Source organism: Nelumbo nucifera, chromosome 2, assembly GCF_055504915.1.
Source record: "Nelumbo nucifera cultivar China Antique chromosome 2, China Antique-T2T, whole genome shotgun sequence".
NCBI lineage: Eukaryota > Viridiplantae > Streptophyta > Magnoliopsida > Proteales > Nelumbonaceae > Nelumbo > Nelumbo nucifera.
Window position 1 is genome coordinate 90,472,705 of NC_142650.1, and position 16,685 is coordinate 90,489,389.

General features: G+C 39.3%; 2 non-coding genes and 1 pseudogene across 2 annotated transcripts; all 3 read left to right on the top strand.

Annotated features, from left to right (window-relative positions):
* The first annotated feature begins 469 nt into the window (after nucleotides 1–469).
* Nucleotides 470–543, top strand: TRNAV-AAC (transfer RNA valine (anticodon AAC)). Its single transcript has one exon. It is a non-coding gene; the product is annotated as a tRNA-Val (tRNA).
* Nucleotides 544–548: 5 nt separating this feature from the next.
* On the top strand, nucleotides 549–621 carry TRNAF-GAA (transfer RNA phenylalanine (anticodon GAA)). The gene has a single exon. It is a non-coding gene; the product is annotated as a tRNA-Phe (tRNA).
* Nucleotides 622–16,039: 15,418 nt separating this feature from the next.
* LOC148802482 (putative disease resistance protein RGA1 pseudogene) lies at nucleotides 16,040–16,420 on the top strand (annotated as a pseudogene).
* Nucleotides 16,421–16,685: the final 265 nt, after the last annotated feature.

Here is a 16,685-nt window from a genome sequence, read left to right on the forward strand (position 1 = left end):
TTACACATCCATCCACACAGGAAAAAAGATTCTCAATGTTTAAAAATGGACTGACCAAACTGCCATAATAATTTAAATTAACATATAAATGTTATTTTATTGAGTTCTGACCCCAACCTGTTTGAATTTGGAATATAGTGGTACATCTGAGGATTCTACCAAGTCTGTTCAGCTGATTTGAAGCACTCTGCACTCCCCATAAACTATTCAAAGAGGTTGAAGGGGACAGCCCTTCTATGGGAGAGTATAGTTCAGCTGAAGATTCGATTTACCTGTCCATGTGGGGCTCACCTTTAAAAGACAGAAGCTGCCACTGCGCTTCACCCTTCCCAAACATTAGTTCGTGTTTGTTGAAAACTATGAAAAGCACAAATGGTTTGTGGTTAATGGTTAATGGTTGAAAACATTAGTTCGGGTTGTTTCTTGATGCAATGCTGCTTTAGTTGTTGGCTATCGGGTTCCTAATAACGGTGTCGTGGTGTAGTTGGTTATCACGTCAGTCTAACACACTGAAGGTCTCCGGTTCAAGTCCGGGCGTCGTCACTGTTGCGGGGATAGCTCAGTTGGGAGAGCGTCAGACGGAAGATCTGAAGGTCGCGTGTTCGATCCACGCTCATCGCATCATCATCTTTTATATATTCTTTTCGATCAATTTGGTTTTCGGGTCAGCAGATAGCAGAGTCTCGTCGGAAGCATCGAATCATCCTTGGTTTCCCCGGTTTCAGTTGAAGCCTCTCAAAACCATGACAAGCAAAGGGCAATGCTGCAGGGGACTGGTTGGCAAGCAAAGGAGAAGCTCATGAAGACGTCACCCTTACAAGCTTCCCATGGGAGCTAAGCTTTCTTGTTTTTCTTGATGCAGTACTGGATCGGGTCATGCCCCGCCGGTGCTAAAATTTCCCTTACGCTATTAAAAAGAACCTTGTGATTTCTAATGCAAAAGAAAGGACTTGGTCCATTTTATGAAGTCCAAATACTCCACAATGAATCCTAACAAGGTAAAAAAAATTTAATAAAAAGATAGAAATAGGGCTCCTTTACAGAAAATGATTAAAAAATAATAAAAATGAAAATATAGCAACGAAAAGTAAAAAGTGTGAATAAATAGGTAAAAAAAATATTATTAGAATAGAAAAAAGGAAATATAATAAAATAAATAAATAAATAATTTCTTTTGTGTTAGTTCATGCCTAATTAATCGTATATTTTTATTTGTATGCTTGGTGATGATGCGCATTTCGACAACTCCCTATTGGGATGGCAGTTCAGACGCCACGCTGGACAATTCGTACCTGGAAGGTGGCTCGGATGCCTAACTGAACATTTCCTACATGGAAGGGGCACTCCGGTTCTTAAGTCAGCAAATGCGGAGATTTTTAGAGAGCTAGAGAGCTATGAGAACTAAATTGTGCATACCTTCTGAGGTTGGGGGTTAAGGCCATTATATATAAGCAATGTTTGGCGCGCAGCGCGTTTGAGATCTCTAGGAAGATGTGCCTAACCGATCCAAAGTCCTCGGAGGTAGTCATGCACGTAGGCCGGTCTTTGCGCCTTATTCAGTTTCCTCTAAAACATTTGTGTGGAAGCCAACTTTTGAGAGACCTGGGAGTGATGAGATGCATGTAGAATTGGTCGGTGAGCACGTTTTGCAGGTCACCACTTGGACCTCAATCAAGTTGACAAGCCATCGAGGGAGGCTGCTCCTCACATCGAGGTCACTTCCACCAATACTGACGAAGTACCATAGGTCGGCCCTAGACGAGGTGCTGCTAGCCGCCCTGTTGGGGTGCCCGAGTTGTGGACAAGATCGCCAAATCGGCGAAGGTAGGTCGCCAGGTGGGACTCCATCATTTTGGCTAAGCCAAGTCATCGCCTAGGTGGTGCCAGGGTGTCAACCAATTGTTCTGAGATGCCATGTGTCATGATGTCAGTGGAGGGCCAAATCTGCCCTCATCAATTGCCCCCACTCCCAAGTTGAAGTCAGTTCAGCGAAGGGAGTAGCTTGTTGTTGGTCCTTTGGCACGGAGTGACTAGTTTGATGAGCTCTTAAGCATCAGCCCAACATGATTATACACATTCATATATACACATATAGATATATATTTACATGTATACATACATATTTGCATATTTGCATACATATTAACACACACACACACACACTATATATATATATATATAATTTCTATCTTAACTATGACATATCTAAAATTCAATTAATTAATATTCATAAAAAAAAGATAGAAATTGAAAATTAACAAAAGTAACAAAATGATTAAAAATAAACTTAAATATTTGTTATTCAATTATGACATCATGGGTTTCTTGGAAAAGTTGGGTCGTTGATCCACCATCTAGATAAGAAAATAGCGTTGCTTTTGTATTAGTTTTAAATTAGGGAAAATTATAGTCAGAGCCGGTTGTACATTTAAAATTAGGCCACAAGTTGGTCCATAAACCAACATAATTCTGATAACCGGCTCTACATTTCAAATTATAAAAACCCTCGCCATGTCATCAGAGGCTTATGTGGTTGTTGCCAACATGGGACTCTTAATCCACGTTGGACACAACAAAAAAAGGGGTTTTAGTTTTTCTCTCTTTCTCTCTTTCTCAACGACTATGTGGTTTTTAATCTACGTTGGACAAAAAAAGGGTTTTTAGCTTTTAGTCATCTTTATCTGTTCAACAACTATGTGATTTGAAGATAAATAAAAATGGTTCTTGGTTTCGGTATTTTACATTCTATATATCACTTTCTCTCATTCTCTCATTCTCCCTCAATCTCTCTCACTCTCTTTCTTGGTCGATCTCTCCTTTTCCCTTAATTTCTATCATTCTCCTTCAGTTTCTCTCCCGCTCCCTCTCTCGTTTGTTTTTTGTTCTTATACACTTATATGGTATTAATTAGATCATATAAAAGCTATTTTCGGTGTAGGTTTTTTGTTTTGTCCAACATGGACTAAAAGTCCCATGTTGGCAATAGCCACTTAAGCTTCTGATGACATGGTAAGGTTTTTATAATTTGAAATGTAAAGCCAGTTGTCAGAGTTTTGCTGGTTTCAAGACCAACCTGCAACCTAATTTTAAATGTACAACTGACTTGACTATAATTTTCCCTTTAAATTATATATTTCCTTTACATTATATAAAATATTTTGTATTTTTCACACTTAATTTTTGTTTGTCTATGGTATCATTTGACTCAAACCACTAATCCATCATCTGAAAATAAAAATTGTTTGATTTCTAGGTTGACATTAAATATTTTATTACATTTTCATCATTGATAAAATTATATATTATGTATCAAACTTATTTTTGTTTAATATAATGAATGCACAATATTACAGATGATCCCAATATTTTATTTTTTTATAAATATATAACATTAGATATGTGCCTAAAATTTTCTCTATCTTTTTTTTTTATTATTTTTGTGATTCTTTGTATTTTTTATTATTAAAAGTTTTATTATTTGATTATGACATCATTTAATTTCTAGGTAGATTTTGAATTTGGCATTCCATTTTTATCATTAATAAAAATACTTCTTTCATTTGATAGTTATTTATTTTAATTTTTTATTATTTAATTATGGCATTATTTATTAATCCATTTGACCCCAAATGGTCGAATTGCTTGCCCACCATCGACAGGGAAGAAAATGGTTTTGTTTTCAAAATATTTATTTTTTATACTATTAAAATTAATATTGTGGATTTAATTACAATAATTTAATGATGAGAAAAATATATCTTAAATATAGGATTTAATGAGAGAGAATATGAAAATATTTTTATTTCCAATTGGTTTTATATTTTACATTTCATTTCCATCATTAATAGAAAAATTTCTTATTTATCATACTTATTGTTGTTTAATATGTATGTTAAAAATGTTCCCAATTTTTTTAATTTCTATTTTTTTCATTTTATCTATTTTTTTAATTTTATTATTTAGTTGTGGCAACATGGATTAACCCATTTGACCCAAAATGATATAATTGCTTACCACCATCTAGATGAAAATACTATTTTTGCTAGGTAGATTTTAAAACTATAAGCTTTTATTTTATTAGAATTATTAATTTATTAAGTATAGATTTAATTAATAGAACTTAATGATGAGAAGAAACAAAAACGACTTAAATATATGATTCAATGAACATGAATGCAAGTTAATAACTTAATTGTTGGATTTAATGAGAGAGAATTGAATGAATTGAATATCTTTAAATTACCTCTTTTCAACTCATTTAATATCAAGAACCAATTACCCTATTTGCCCTCATTTTTTTATCAATAAATTTAAATATAGAGGGGTAAATTTTGTCCTTAAAAAATTACAAAAATATCCTTGAGGCCATTCGTGCTTTTCAAGATATATATATATATGGTCAAATTTCATAAAGAACCCCTATGATTTAGGAAATTGACTAACTCTACCCTTACTGTTTACATATTGTCTTAAAGCACCTTTAAGTTTTCTGACAATTATCTAAAACCTCCCTTGCCATTAACTTTCCATCACACTCCATTCAAATGTGACATCACGTGACTGATATATCTTTTAAAATTCCTAAAATACCCTTGAATCAAACTATAAATGACAAGGAAAATAAATTTCTAAGTCCACTTGTCTTCGTTGTCTCCATTTCCGTCTATGTCTCCGCCAAAGCATGGATTCAAGAGTGGGTGGTCATCATCATGTGTAAATGGTAACCTCACTAGTTTCTAGTTTAACTACAATATCTTATTTCTTATATCTCTCGTTGATTTGATCCCTCTTTGTTGATAGTTGACATAAAAGTGAAGTCTCATAAAGTCTCATATTAGAAGAGGTAAAAACATGAAGACAGAGAATTTGAGGGTAAATAAAGCCTCCATACAGAAGTGAAGTCTTAGTCCATCTTTGTCATCGTGAATTTTAGTTTCTTAAAGCCTAACATGAAGACCCGAAAAGTGGTATGTAGCAGATTTCAGTAATGAGATAAGGAATGGAGTTTGGATTAGAAGGATTGAAGACACAGAAATTGAGTTACACGAGCTTTCCTTTGAAGAAAAGATCATTAGGAGAGGAGAGGTTCAGTTCCCCTTTTTCCTTGTGTTGCCATCTAATCGCCAAGGCTTCTACCATCTCTAGAAACTATTACTGCGTACGTACCCAAAGGATACTATTTCATCTAGACCCCCACTTTTGACTGTGTTGTTGCCTCGATGGTAGTGGTGGCATGTTTGCGTTACTTGTGTAGACATTTTGTAGTGCCTCAACTACATCCATAGATGGGGAGACACCATTGTTTGCATTTGATACCATTCAATTCTTTCTCATTGATGTTGTTCGATCCGGGGTGTTCCGAACCGAAGTTGCAGTCAGATAATCCTGTCAACTAGACGAGGTTGAGGTGAAAGGGCAAAGCTACACAGCAAGATCTAAAACCAAGAAAGTATTTAGAGGCCCGAGGAGTAATTCCCCAGGTAGGTATTCCGGCGCTCAAGTTAATCGAGAACGGTGGGTGGTCGAGCCGAGCAATTGAGAGCAATGCTGGTTCGAGCAGAATAATGGTATGGGTGCTATAATGTCAAAAGTTCTTTACCTTGAGCGGGGGTTACCTTTTTATAGACGAAGATTCGTGTCTTACTCGGATGAGGTTTCCACGATAAGACCTAATCCCTAGTGGAGTTGTCCTCTTAATCTGTATGGGGTTCTCCTTTCTTGGTCGCACTTATCCATCTTACGTGGTGCTGACGTGGCCGAAGATATAAGGCAGCCGCAGAGGTGACATATTGCACCCGGGGCTAGTTCAATTATAACCCAAACACCACTCCCCCAGTTCCAAAGTCAAGGAGTTAGTGCTCGGCCGTGGTGTGGCGTGGAAGAGCTCTTCGGTTCTTGGTCGAGGAACTTGAACTTGAAGTGGGTCTGAATCGGGGTCTCTCATCGAAGCTACCGTACTCGCTTCCCATGAGGCTAACGGCGAGGGGGCCATGGATTGGACGGCTGAGGCCGAGGGGGCCGGGGCTGAGTCATCAACTGAGGAGGAGGTCGGCCTTCGTTGGGTTGGGGAGTTCTGACAGTGGATAAACGATGATTTGCTGTTGTCTGTGATGCTAGTAACAGAATGCTGGCTTAATTTCCTAGGCTGTGCGGTTTTCGACTCTCAAAATCTTCAGTATTGCAAAATGACTAGGAGTAGTCTTCTTCGTCGGTGCTGGAAGCTGAATTTCAAGCAGTTCAGTTGGGCATGGAGCCTATCCTTTTAAGCAAATCTATCGTTATTCCGGTTCAGTGGACAGCATAGTCTCGGGTTCATCACAAGACTGCATGTATGCAATGTTTCTCGCAAAACCGTGCATGTCAAGGTTTATCGCAGGTTTATGTTAACCAAAATTTGTCTTGACTCGTGCCAAGTACAAGTTCATTGCGAGCGTGCGATGATTCATTTGTTCATCGTGGACGTTCGATGAATTATAAGCTCATCGCAGGTAACTGATGAGTTATGGGCTTATCGCAACTGTCCATATGGTATCAACTCGGTATCTTTTGTACTTTGATGGACCAAGTGAGCACTATGTGCCTACACTTGGGTCCAATAGATAGGGCCCACATGGGATTCCAACCATATAAATAAAAATGTACGATTAATTAAGGAAAATAACAATAAAGAAAGTACCCTATAGGCATGATCAAACATAAAAGAAATTATTTATTTATTTATTGCTTTTATTATATTTCCTTTTTCCTATTCTAATAATTTAATTTTATTTATTTTTTGCTATATTTTCATTTTTATTATTTTTTTAATCATTTTTTTCTGAAGGAGCCCTATTTCTATTTTTTCATTAAAATTTTTTTGTGCATTCCATTCAACCCAAAGAGAAGTCTTACTACCGAGTCTTCCAATATATTATTTTCTCATTATTTTTCTTATATTTCTTTACTATTTGTTTACCCAACTCACTCCATAGGATTTTAACAAAAACACCTAAACTAAACATCCTCCTTAAAGAAATTTTATGCTTCAACAAATCTAAATAGCAATGCTAAATCATCAGATCAACTATCATTCAATAACATAATAACATTCATCAGAGAATAAAATTGATTTCCAAATGTAAAACAGAAAAGAAGAACAAACTTAATCTATTCTCTAGAAATGCTACACGCGAATCTATTTGATGCACAGAACCAAACAGCAGAGCTCCGATCAGATTGGGTTGAGGATGCGATCTATGGGAATGAGTTTGATGGAGCCTACTCCATCGATCTACTCCCCAACCTCAAATGTTCACTGCCAAAGAAAATATAGAGGAGGTTGAGTTCAGATTACCTGGGTGATGTCCTGACTTCCATGTATACGAGCCATTAACTGTGGCGTGCAAGAGTGAAATGGCCAAATCTCCTTCCTCAACAAACCAGATCTGTGACTTGCTAGAGAGTCTGAAGCTGTCTTGGCCTGAAAGCGTTCCATGAACAGAGGAACTCTGAAATTTCTACAGCCACGTGTTAGTGGCACTCAACTGTAGTAAGAATATAGGCATGACCCAACGATTCGGTGGAGACAATGTGCATCGGAAAAGGTGAAAATGGGTAGGGAGTGTCGTAGTTCCCACTGGTCCGAATAGTAAGAAAGAGAGATGGAAAGAGAGAGAGAGAGAAATGGTAGGGATTAAAGAAAATAGGGAAGAGGGAATGAGAGAAACCACCATCGCTACTATTAATCACAACGGTGACGATGATGTTTCAGGTCGAAACTGCAATCTGGTTGCTTCTAGTTGGAGATGATTTAGCTTCCAGTAGATGACGGAGCTAGTTGATCTGTACAGAGAGAATCAGAGAACCCGGGGGTGCTTACCCGGCGAGGTCGCTCCGATTCTTAAGTCAGTAATGTGTGAGCTGAAAGTAATTTAGAAAGCAAGATAGCTAGTAAGCAGTGATTATACATACCTTTGCCCCCGAAGGGTCGGGGTTTTTATATGCTGGAGTCCTCACGGGTTTTTTAGAGTGGTTCCGGGATTCTTGCCGTGATAAGGCCCGTTACCGTATTACCGAGAGATAACATCGCTAGTTGATAAGGCATATTGCTGCCGTCCGAATCGGTCGAAGGAGATAAGGCTAGCTGTTACGAGGGGTGATCCCGTAAAACGTGGAATCTGGTGGCGAAATCTTCGGGGTTATCACGTGGAGGTTGGTCAATATTACCTGAACTAGTGCCCCTTGGATCCGTCCTGGTGCGAATGCCGAAGTGCCTTATAACCGAGGTGATCTTGATGCAATCGTGCCCCGAAGTGAACTTGTCCCGAAGTGGATTTGCTTCCGAGGTGGACCTGCCCCGAGGTGATTCGGTTATCCAAGCATGGTCTGTTGCAGACTTGGGTACATCGGGATGAGCTGTTGTCCTGCCAGTTAGGTTGTGTCCACGTGTCCTCCTATTACTAGGTCGGGCTAAATCACCCTACATCAGAAACAAAGGAAAGAAGGGAGGTAGTTGATCCGGGAGGAGAAGAAGAGAGGGGAGGAGAGAGAGAGAGGAAGAAGGGAAGAGAGAGGGATCGGAGGAAGAGGAAGTCGGAGCCATAACCGCTCTATTCGGTTTTGTCGTTGATTTCTGATTTGTCGATGCTTGAAGCGGTGGTGAAAAAATGGGAATAAGAGGGAAAATGGAGAGGAGATGAAGAAGAAAACTGAGAGAGACAGCTAGAGAGAGGGGAAGAAGAAGAAAACTGAGATAGACAACAAGAGAGAGGGATTGGTGGAGAAAGATTCCTTCTGTGTGAAGGGTGAAAAAGAGTGAATAGTGAATTATCTTGAATTGAAAACTTTATGTTTAATTTATTTGGCAGGTTAAAGGGCATTTTTGTAATTTTAGGAAAGTATAGGGGCATTTTGGTAATTTGGGAAAAGGGTTAAACGAGTCTAAGGGGTCAAACCGGGGTCCTGGTTCAATAATGGATGGTTTCGAGTAAAAAAAGTAGAGGGTTGAGATGGGTCTGACCACAAAGTGGGTTTTCAAACATTATGAGTTGACTGGTGGGGTCAAGTTGGCCCAACTAGGCCTAGATTGGGCAGATCTGGAAAGGGCTCTGATGCGACACGATCCGGGCACTCCTACCTGGCAACGGACGACACCTGAGAAGAAGAAGGTGAAGGATTCCCGGGGGATTTGCTCAGTAGGAATACTCCGAAGCTTAAGTTAGAACGCTGGGGGAGAAAGTAAAGAGTGTAAAGAGGCTAAGAGTGTAGGTCGTGCTAGATCACCGAGTTCTCAAGATTAGCTCGAGAGCAAGTAAGAGGACTCAAAATCAGATTCGATCAGAGATCCCTCTCTCCTTCGACTAAGGGGATTTTATAGGAGTGTTCTTGTCAAATCGGGCATAACCGCCACTGGGTTTCTGTCGCAGCCGTTACCTGCCAGGGCTGCGCAGGTGACCGTTGCAGGGTACTACCCAATTGGATGGGTGACATGTCCTGGGAGGACAGGCACACCACCATCTGTCGAGAGATGTGGGTGCAGTCTATCGAATGGGTAAGGACTGCGTCATCAGTCAAGAGACGTGGCGCAGTCTAACGGGCACGGTCTTGTCAAATAGAAGCTTCCTGAGAGCGTTGCATTGCTTAGTCGCAAGCTATCTTGTAGCGAGCTACTCTGTCGCGCAGCGAGCTACTTCGTAGCGAGCTCTCAGGGGTACTTCGAGGTGACTCTCATCGGGATTGTCTTTGGGGCAGTCTTTCTGCCTAAGTGTTGGAGTGAGCTAGTTACCTTAGCTCACGAGTTGGGATAGTCTTGGAGTATTCCCTTTCAGTAGCTCGGGGCCCTCGAGCTTGCGTTGTAGCGAGGTCCCTCTATAATGAGCTATGACGTAGCGAGCTGTCCTGCAGGCTTGTTACTTAGTCGCAGTCAGGCTGTGGTATTGAGCTGTTGCTCGTGGAGTCAAGTCCACGTGTTATTGTCTCAAGGGGTTGGGTCAAATCATCCTCCATCAATTGCCCCCTACTCCTCGAGCTAAGAGTGCTACCTTAGCGTGAGGAGTTCATGAAGTGTGACGGGTGGATTTGACCGAAGTTCAAACTTAATTGACTACTTGCATTAAATGCATGTGCCGAAGTCAGGAGATTTCTCACATTTCGAATGCCGAAAAACGCTCCAAAGCGGCTCTTAACTCTAGATGTCGTGCAGTCATCATTACCTGAATCATGGGAGATGTGTAGCGAGTCCCATTTCGGTTTCAGAAGATGTGCGGTCATCTTGACTACAAACCGTCATATTTGTTTCAATCTGGACCATTGATCTAGGGGCACAGTCGCTATAAATAAGAGGGCCCCCTGGCCTCATTTTCTTTCACGCTAACTTGTTTTTTTCGGATTCTAAGGTCGCACATCCATCTAGTCTACCCGAGCTCTTCTTGTTCACACCGTTTCATCTTTCTGGTGAGTCTTATTCATTCTGTCAATCATGTCTGGGTATCCGCACCACATTTATCCCCGGGACGATAACAAAGACGACGACGCCCCCTCGAGCTCAGGGAGAGCTTGGGAGCAGGCTCCAGAGGCTTGGGAGGCCTCCGGCGATGTGGCTTCTACTTCTCGGGGCAGAGAGCCTGACACCTTCGGTCCCTCCTCTATGACAATGGAGAGACTCAGGTCTCTAGTCTGCTACTTTCACCTTCCCGGGGACCTTATCTACGGTCTCCCCTCTAGTAACTTTCCCTAGGATCATGGTTCCAATGACATAGTAATTTTCCAGGAATAGCTCGAGGCTAGCCTCTGCGTCTTCCCCTGCACCCCCTGATAGTGGAGGTGTTGAATCATTTTAACGTCACCATTGACTAGCTCCATCCCAATGCCATCCGTAATGTAGTTGGGACTATTTTCCTATGCTATGAGTATTGTCTCCCCCTTGATCTCGATATCTTTTCTTCCATTCTTTGCATTTAGAATGCCACTTCCGAAGCGCCTCCGAAAAGGCGTTCTTATTACTTTTCTCTCCGTTGCAACTTCAAGCTCTTGCACGACCTGTCGAACAGGGTTCCCGCCTGGAAGCGAGACTATTTTGTGGTACGTAACCCAGAGGGTTGGCCCTTCCCGACTTCTTGGAGGGGCACCATCCAGGACCCCAGGGTTGAGTTGGACCCTGAAACTTGGAAAACGCTGCTGTCCTGGGCAGCTGTAGGCCTTCTCTGTTCAGATTACTTGACCGAGGAGAAGCTCGCGCAGGCTGGGCTGAGTCCGGGTAGGTTCCCTTTTAGGCCGTGTAGTGCCTTGTAAAAATATATCGTGTGTGTATACATATATTTTCTCTTTTACTGGACTAATACCTTGTGGTTTTTTGGCAGCCATCATGTCTAGTGTTGATGCGCGCAGCCTTCTCTCCAGCAACCAGAAGCGTAGCAGCTGAGAGTGGTGAAGGTAACGTTGAGGTTGAATGGGAACGACATGAGAGAATTCAAGGGCAACATGAAGTGGAAAATTAAAAGGAAGAAGAAGACTTATATGAAGCTCTCGATAAGATGATGAGGACTGATAGATCGATTCCCATAGACTCCTTTGAATTGCAGTCTGATTGTGGTCCGTCTGATCCCTGGTTCTAAAACCCTAACTCAACATATGCCTCATTTGATATGGGCAGTGGCAAAGGGAATGATGTTGTAGCAGCTGTTCAGAGTGTTGAAGCTGGGGTTGAGGTTGAATGGGAAGGACATGAGAGAATTCAAGGGCAACGTGAAGCAGAAAATAAAAAGGAAGAAGAAGACTAATATGAATCTCTCGATAAGATGATGAGTGATGATTATAAGAGATACTCGGATCCCTTAGAATCCCTTGAATTGCAGTTTGATTGTGGTTTGTCTAAACCCAGGTTCTCAAAGCTTAACTCAGTATATGCTTCGTTTGACATGGGCAACATGATTAAACCGGCTCTAGCAATGCCTAGGTATAATCTTCCTTCAATGGGCAACATGTTTGAACCAGTACTTCCAGTGATGCCTTTGCAGAGATTTACTCCAACAAACACCTTACCGAATGTGGAGTTTACATCAGAATTTGGGATTCCAATGCAGAATGTGGATGAATCTTATACTCCTAACACAAAGAAACAGAGAATCCTTTGAGACATGGGGATACATGCATGCAGGAGTGTTTGTCATTGATTTTTTTAAACCGTAATTAGGGAAAGTTGGGAATTTTGCAGGCCTATAGAAGGTTTGGTGCTATTTTTTATATGTATTCGAAACTTTAATTTATTGTGCTCTGCTATTATTTTTTGGGAGAATGATCAATCAGCCCAGATCAGAATTTTATAACCCCAAAATATAGGGGGAATGCATCCTGACCATGAATTGATGCCAAATTCACGGGCAGGATGTGATTTATAGGGGGAGAGGGCTATTAGTAGGGGGGCTGGAATTCAGAATTCTGTATCGTGTGTATCGGTACTTGTCCGTTATTTTTTTCATCTGATGGTAATTATCTAATTGCATCTTCTTTTTGTTTTTTTCCAACGGTTATCAAAAACTGTTGTCAATACCACACCCAAAATTACCTTCCCAGAGGAATGCTTAGTAGTCTTCTCTTGGCATATATAGACCCTAATGAGATGGCTAATATAAGGATTTATTGTTCGTATGACTATCTTTTGTTCCGTAACCAATCACAAGTAACACATATATAAGCTTTTCATACACACTTGGTGCCTTATTTATGTTTTCCGAGAGTTAATTTAAAACAATGTGCACATTTGGGGTATCCCATTCCCCAAACCCATAACCCCAGGTGGCATTCTATTCCAAATCTCTGCTACAACCAGCGGGTCCATTAACACCCTTAACTCTATCCATGGACTGGACGGGGTCCAATGCAAAACCGGTCCATTAACACTCTTTAACTCTGTCCATGGCTAGGCAATTGCGAATTTTGTAGGCACAAACCAATATGATGGGTCATGTAATCAATCATCAGCGAACATGTCGGTGTTTCATTTGCATGTGGATTTCACATGGGTTCAGATTATATATAGGTTCACAGTGCAAACCTAAGCCCAAAGCCCGACTTATTATAAACAAGTATACTAGTCGTGATTGGTTATGTAAATCCAATATTATATGAGTCTGTATAGGCAGTATGTCCCTAGACGAGTCAATTGGCATCATTTCAAGAACATCGAAAAGTATGCTCATTGTGTTACTTATGGAAGTGGGCTTCCCATGCATCTCTACTTCCCTAACCCTATTAATAGGCCAAATGATAAAATTGATTATCCAAATCCATGCAGGTTTATCCAATATAATACGTATTCATGCAAGGATTTATTAGTTTCCAAGGGAAAAAATTTATAGGGGTGTTAAATTTCTAAGGATTAATTTTTCTACTGTTAAAAATTTTTGGTTTATTCGATTCGGTTTTTAACCGAATAAACTAAATGTTCACCCCTAATTCTAGGTCTAGTTTCGATGTTAAAACTTACATCCAATTAATATTTGGATTGGATGTAGATTTATATATGTATAAATTTAGAATGAATTCATTGACCAACCCAAGCCCAATCGGAATGCATCAAATTACAGTATGGGATGGGCTTATATTGGAAAAATTGGGCTTGACCTTGGGCTCGGGCCTTAAGCCCAAGTTTTAGGGATGGGCCTGGGTGGACCATAAACCCGGCCCAACCCGCCCGACTTGCACCCCTACCATTTTATGCATAAAATGCTAAATATTAAGTTGGTTTGGTCAGTCTCAGTCCTCTTTATGCACAGTACTCTCTTTACCTGGCCCCATTCATCCAGATCCAGCTATTTCGCAGAGATGTATAGAAAAATGAAAATTTATAAAAGAAAAATAAACACAACAATCTAATGCCTCCCGTTGTGGAGTTCCATCAATATATACAACGATAAAGAATAAAATAAAGACTAACATTTTCTTTTCAATTCCATTGAAACCATAATTATGGAAATTTCTTCATTAATGCTTTCTTTCATCTTCTTGACCAGAACATTCAGCAAAATAAAAAGAAATGGAAGATTAAGAACTTTTGAAATTTTCAAATAGATTCATCTTCAAGGTTTGAAGAGAGTGACCTAGAAGTAAACCCATTTCTCATTTGTTGTTTCGGCACTATACAAGGGAAAAATTAATGGACCTCAAATGAAAAACATCCTTTATTTTATTTTATTTTTTCAAGTTTCAAGGCAATGCAAACTGACCAGAAGGTTGAACACTAAATGCCTAAAAGGTCACGGACCAAAACAACCATAAACATAGAATAAACCATTTCCTTTATATGTGTCTTAACAAGTTTTGGAACAATCAAATCCAATCTCAATCTTATTATATTAGCTGGGACATAATATCAAATCCAGTATTAATCGAATTATTTTATGGACATGAAATGTAGACCAGACCAGAAAATCTTTAGCTGTTGGAGGCCAACCGCCTAGGCTGTTGAGATAGTTTTTGGAAATGCCACATTATCATGAGAACAGGTAAATTAGTAATTACATATTAATTTATTTTTATTAAAAATCAAAGCATGGACGTGAATATATATATATATATATATACATAATAAATTCAATATGTATATTTGTTAACTTATTATATAAAAGTTGAAAGGTAATTAAATTTTTAATTTTGTTGGATTTTAAAACATTAAAGAAAAATTGGATTAAATCCAAATATGATCCTAGTCCGTTAGGATCAATGTTTTAAAATATTTAATCTTATGCTTTTTAATTCCTTTTCTTTTAATTTTTTTTATTTATAAAAATACTAAAAATTGCAATTTGAGGCCAAAAGGGTTCTTTTTTTGAAAATAGCGGACCAAGGTGCTTGGTGCCCATAGATCTTGAAAAGTTACCCAAAATTAAAAAATAAAACACCATCCTAATTAGACATCGGAGTAAAAAGTTATGGCTTTTAAGTTTTGCATGCATTGAGTGTGCAACCCATGACCTGGTCACCAAGTTGAATGGGTCAACGGTTGAACCGGTTGGTCAAAAAATTCTTGACCAAGTCAACGGTTTTTGATCATTTGGCGGGTCTTGACTGAACAGGACCCAAAATCCTAGTCGGGTAACGGTTTGAATGGTTCGACTGACCGTGTCAATGGCGGGTTAAAAACACAGGTTAGGGTTCAAATTCGAATCTGAAGTCTTTAAATCAAAATGGATTTCGGGTCAGATTCGATCCAAATTTTCAGTTTGGTTCGGTCTATAATAAAAATGGTTTGGCTCAGTATCGGTTTGGATTATTATATTTATAAACCAAACCTAATTATAAATCGTATTAATATATATTAAAAATATTAAAAATAAAAGTATTTATTTTTATTTTTAACTTTTAATATTGAATTTTCCCTTTGTTCTCATCGATACCCTAACTTTCTTCCTCAACAGAACACTTAAGCCAACTCTCCTAGTATACATTGTCGAAGCTACTCTACCGACCAGCAAGATTATATAAAGGATATGTACCCTTCTGCAACTCAGTCTCAACCATTTGTATGAGCATTTTTTCCGATTCAATTTTAGCAACCTAAATGAGTAAATCAACAAATAACAAAAACAATCACTAAACTAGATTAATTCCCACACAACTACATTAATGAAGTTGAAACAAATCAAACATAACCTAAAATAAACACTTATCACATTTCCATGTGGATCTCTTTCAAGCAATAATCGCTCTTGATCTGGGAGCTTCTTTTTCCATTGTCCATCTTCATCTACAACATCATGAGCTAAGATTTCATTCAGCTCTGCAATAAGTTGTTGTACCCGGTAAGAGGCACAGAATGCATCAGTTGAAAGGGGTCACGATGAATGCATTAGGAGATACTAGAGAATAATATTAATTCATTAATAGACACAAGACCAAAAAGTAGCACTTCATCTTGAACTTCAAAACAGATTAAGGGGGAAGAAAATTTTCCTTGTGCTTGATGATGTATGGAATGAAAATTACAATTATGGAAGGCTCCGTTTGATGTTTCTGAAGAGGGAAGATTTTAATAACCACTCGGAGTCAAAGAGTCGCATCAATTATGGGTGTGAAGGAACCCCTTTACCTGGAAGTGTTGAAGGACAGAGATTGTTGGTCCTTGTTCAAGAAATGCGCTCTTATTGATGAGAATTCTGCTATACCTCCACACTTGAAAGCAATTGGAAAGAAAATTGTGAAAAAGTGCAATGGGTTGCCATTTGCTGTAGAGACACTTGGAAATCTGCTCCGAGGTGAGATTGATGAGAATAAGTGGGAATGTGCCTTGAAAAGTGAGATGTGGGAATTGCAAGACCCCAACATCTTGCCAGCTCTGAGCTTGAGTTACCACTATCTGTCCCCTCATCTTAAGCAATGCTTGTTATATTGCTCTCTGTTTCCTAAAGGTTATGAATTTGATAAAGTAGAGCTAGTCCTCTTCTAGATGGCTGAAGGATTTGTTATTCCAACTAGAGATGTTGAAATGATTGAATTTATTGGTAACCAGTACTTTGCTGAACTAAGGCACAGGTGTTTCTTTCAGGAAGGAATATCTCCATGGCCATCTAAGAGGGATTTCCGGATGCATGACTTAATCCATGATTTATCACAATTTGTTTCAAGAGGAATGTGTTTCAGAATGGAGGGTGTGAACTCATGCAATCTCATGAACAAGGTTCGTCACATGTCACTGGTTATTGAAGACCTGG